Genomic DNA, 5,343 nt, shown 5'->3' on the forward strand with positions numbered 1-5,343 from the left:
AAGCCAATAGACATCATAAATAATATAAATGGACTCAAAGACAAAAAACACATTGTCATCTCAACAGATTCAGAGGTCTTTGACAAAATTCAACATACATTTATGTTTAAAACCCTAAAGTTAATTGGACTGGAGGGAACATACCTCAATATAGTTAAATCAGCATACAATAAACTCACATCTAACATCATTCTAATGGAGAAAAACTGGAAGCATTCCCATTAAAATCAGGAACCAGACAAGTCTGCCCACTATCTCCACTCCTTTTCAATATAGTGCTTGAAACTCTTGCTAGAGCAATAGCACAAGAGAAGGAAATTGAATGAGTACTAATCAAAAAGAGAGGTAAAATTATCCCCTTTTGCAGATTAGCAAAAACAGATGCCAAAAATTCTACCAGAAAACTGCTAGAAATGATTATTTCAGTAAAGTGGCAGGTCATGAAGTTAATCTACAAAAAATCAATAACTTTTCTATATACCAATAAAAAGTAATTGAACAAAGAGTACATGGAAACACTCACATTCACAATAGCCTCAAAAATATGTTGGCATAAACCTGACCAAAGAGTTTAAAGATTTATAATGAAAATTATAAGGTTTTAAGAAAGAGTTCAAGGAAAACACCAAAAGGTGGAAGGTCCTTTCTTGATCATGGATTGGAAGAAGTTTGCGAAGATGAGTAGCCTACCAAAAGCCATTTATAGATTCAATGTAATGGCAACCAAAATCCCCATGACAATCTTCACAGATTTATAATAAACCATCCTATAATTGATATGTAAGCACAAAAGTCCCTGGATAGCCAAAATAACCCTGAGAACAAAGAGCAATGCTGTGGGGATTACAATACTGGACTTCATTCTGTAATACAGAACTACATTTATACAAAACAGCATGGTACTGACACAAAAATAGACCCATAGATCAAAGGAACATAATTGAAGAACCAAATATGAGTACATCCATTTTCTGGCACCTGATATTTGACAAAGTGTTCAAGAACAATCACTGGAGGAAAGATAGCATCTTCAGCATTTCTGGCAAAACTGGATCTCCACCTGTAGAAGTATGAAACTAGACCCTTATATTTCACCTTGCACAAAAGTCAACTCCAAGTGGATCCAAGACTTCAATGTGAAGCTGAAACTCTGAAACTGTTAGAAGAAAACAGCTAATAACCTATAAGATATAGGTGTAGGAAGGACATCAAGTGGGACCTCAGTAAACTAGAAAGCTACTGTACAATAACAAACAACCAAGGAAGTGGGTAAAATCCAAAGAGTTGGAGAAAATCTTCACCAGTGACACATCATTTGTTTTTTTTTTGAGTCTGTGTTACTTCATTTACTATAACAGTTTCCATTCCATCCATCCATGTATGTATGTTGCTGCATTTTTCACAATAGCTAAGAGATGGAAGCAACCTAAATATCCCTCAACTGATGAGTCAGTTATGAAAACGTGGTATATTTACACAATGGAGTTCTATTCAGCAGTAAAGAAAGATGAAATCATGAAATTTTCAGGTAGATAGATGGATGTAGAAAGTGTTATTCTAACTGAAGTAACCAGACTCAAACAAAACAAAACAAAACAAAACAAAACAAAAAACAAATTCCAAATGTTCTGTCTCATATGTGGATCCTAGCACCAAATCTTTATGAGAGTATGTTTCCTGATGTAACTGCAGGAACCAGGATAATGAAAAGGAATCAGGTAGGTAAAGGGAAAAAGGAACCTGAGAGAGAAGAACAGCAGGAGACAGGTGCTACTAAAGGTGAAATTGATAGAATGGGGGTGTTTAAATAGGAGGCAGAAAGAGGGTTATATAAAGAACTTTGGGAATAAAGGAAAAGAAGGCACTCAAAAGAGATGGGACCTTAAGAAACTGTATTATAAAGGGAGAAAAGGGAAAAAGGAGACATTTTAAATGGGGAAATCATGGTCGAAGGTTTAGACAGGTAGAGAGAGAGGAGAGATAAATAAAGCTTAGTGTAAAAAATACCAGAGGAAATCATATTACTCCAACAACCTAATGACAAAATTACACATGCAATATCTTTAAATGACTCCATATGTATAGCTAAAGGCCACATAACAAGAAACGCTGCCACACAGGAGAAACCTTCCTTTTAGTTGTTGACCAGGGTGGTCCAAGAGACTTCTAAAAATACACAGGCTATTGCCACAGCCCCTTGATTGCCTCCCAGGAGTTGAAGGTATGTCCCTACTTCTCAAGAAAGACCATACTTTGGACACAATATTTGGAGCAATGGATCTGGAACTGACCTGGAAGCCACTTCCCCTGAAGGCAAGCTATCATAGCTTTGGAAAGCACTATGTAAGGTGGTAAGGGAGAACATCAATTGATGATGCAGAACCAGCTTCAAGACAAAATAACCACATCAATGACCTGTATAGCATACAACAATGGTGTATTAGTGGCAATTTTATCTTGGTGGCAATCAACTGCTACCTAATTGGACTGAAATCCCACTTAATGGGAGGAAACTCATGTGTGGTACTGTAAATCTAGCCAAATATACATGGATGGAGAGGTCATAGATCCTAGAGAAAGCCCCCAGATAGTCACATCCCTAGACATATTAATATAATTTCTACCTATGTGCAAAATATGTATCCTTATATTTACAGACAAATACCCCAGTTACCACTCATCAAAGAAACTTCTTTTGCACCAGAGAAAACTATTATAGAATATTACAACTGGTCATAGACAGACATTGTCTGTGAATTGTCCAAGACTGAGTGGCACATCTACAATGTAACCTCTACACTGAAGACTCACGAAACATGGAACAAGGAGTAAAGAAGGCAATAATGAATATCTCATATTTAATTAATAAACCCTCTCATGCAACTAGAGGCCAGGAACACAAAAGGTCCCTAGTGGCCAAAGTGCAGAGACTAAGAGTTTGTATAATGTTGATATTTGAACAGGACTCCTATATTAAACTACACCTACCCATTGCTCAGGGACCATTGCGGAAGAGGGGACAGGAAGATTGTAGGAGCCAGGGAGGAGGTGCATGACCAAATGGAAATAGAGCCCTTCAAGCTCCTGGGACCCTTTTCATATGAACCTACAGCAATGGTGTCAGCATGCACAGGACTCATGCAAACTCAGCCAGACAAAAACCCAACATCGAACTGGGGAAATGGAAAGATGACCCCAATCTTAGCTGAAGAAATACTGACAACTGATTACTGCTGGGTGAGGAAGAGCTGGTCTTCCTAAAGTGAGAGACTCTTTATATCCAACAGACCTCAATAGATGAACTTGCACTGAGGGGCATCTGGGGACACTAAGTTGACACAATAGGCCTTAAGACAAATGACAGAATGTATGAATTCCAGTGGGGGGCTATGGGAGGGTGCCAAAGGGAAGGGAGTACAAAGAATTAAGATTGATTGGAATATTCTATATTAAATACAGAAAAATTCAATAAAAATTTTTAAAAATGGACATGGCTTATTATCATGTAATGGATAATATTATTCACTACAGAAGCCTACAATAAAAAATGAAGCTATCTCTTGATAAAAAATATTTAGTGTATCCAGCCAAGGATTAAAGAAATATGTCCCTATTAAATACCTTTTAATAGAAAATCAATATTGTAAAATACAATGGGGAAAATATATGTAGCATAGCATTTCATATTTAGAAAACTTTTGCTGAATTCTTGTATGAAGTCACATGGGTGAAGGGGAATTTAAATGAGTATTTTATAAAATGGATGTTAATTTCATCCAAAGGCTATATCTGATTTTATAGTACTTTAATTAAAAATCATAGAAATTTTATCATATTGATGTTAAAATTAGTTCAAAATATTTCTGGAAAATGAGAATTTTAGGAAATAAGTGAAAATAATTCATAAAATAGAGCTGTAGTATAGAAAAATAAAGATTTCAGTTAGTAAATAGATATAATACTTGAAAAAGTTGGTCATATCATGAGATAGAAAATATAGAAATGAGCCGTTAGTTTATTTCCTCACTGTTATTTCACAGAGTATTTTTATAAAATTGAAGACTGAGCATGCATGACAAATTGAAAAGAAAACAACAGAATTATGGACACATATCATTCTTCCTTAAAGTATAAGCTCTTTCACTTTAATCTGTTAAATGCAAAAAAATTTAGAGCAGGAATAAACCAATAAAACATTTTGAAAATTCTCAGAAATTTTTCTTTTACTAAACATGTAAAATAACTTAAAGAGATAGAAAGTTAATAGAGATTTAGAGATTTGTTCAAATAAAAAGCATATAATAAAGCATTGATAATAAGGTACATAAGAGCCAGACATGGTGACAGACGCCCTTAATCCTAGCACTCAGGTGCAGAGGCTGACAGAACTCTGTGAGATCAAGGGCAGCCTGGTATACATAGTGAGTTCTAGGCCAGATGGAGCTATAGGGAAACCATTTCTCAAAAAGACCAGAAAATAAAAAGTAAAAACCATTCAAAGAAGGTATATAAAACATCACCAGTCCAAATACAGAGCTACATATATAGTCATTGAAAAATACGGTGTCCATGTGATCTCTCATCATACTTAGCTGCCTTCAGCTAGAATTCTCTAAGGGTGACTTAGCTAGAATTTCTTTCTACCCCTTTGTTCTCTGTTATTAATGTCCCTCACACTGAAAAGCCACTAACTGCTATAGGATTCCCATTAGCCCATTTGGTATTTAGAACACAGTCCAATCCCTGTTCACAAAATCAAACTTCATTATTGATGCTGTTTCTAGAGATCTAGTTATGATTCACCCAGATAAAAATATTTCCTACAAATTTTAGCAAGCGTAGTGCTGTGAGCAATTATTCTTTAACAGATTTCATGAGGTTTAGATTACATTTCAACTATCCCAAATCCTGCAGACATGAAACTGATAGGAGATAACAATTGTTAGCATCTATCAGAATTAAAGGATTTACACTGAATGTTGACAGCATAGGAGTATTTTGAAAATTATGTGAAGAGAATAACTTATAGAAATGAGAAAATTGTCCAAGAGTAAAAGATGAACATGTAGACATGAGAAGAAATAAAAGAGGGCTAATTACCCATAATAGGGAAGAGGAAACTGTTGCCAACATTGACCACCCTCAATGTTTAGTGTGGGCAGCTACTAAAGGCAGAGTTAAGGTCACAGCATTTGATAAAAATGTAAGTAATAAAGCAAAAATTTCATTCAGTGTCATTTTCTATTCTCACAGGATCACAAGTCATCTGCTAGAGTCAAGTGGCACTTTGCCTCAATCATTCCTTAATTATTCATTTTGCTAGAGGAGTGAAGTTGATAATCC

Source organism: Nannospalax galili, unplaced genomic scaffold (genome assembly GCF_000622305.1).
Source record: "Nannospalax galili isolate Female #2095 unplaced genomic scaffold, S.galili_v1.0 scaffold627, whole genome shotgun sequence".
NCBI lineage: Eukaryota > Metazoa > Chordata > Mammalia > Rodentia > Spalacidae > Nannospalax > Nannospalax galili.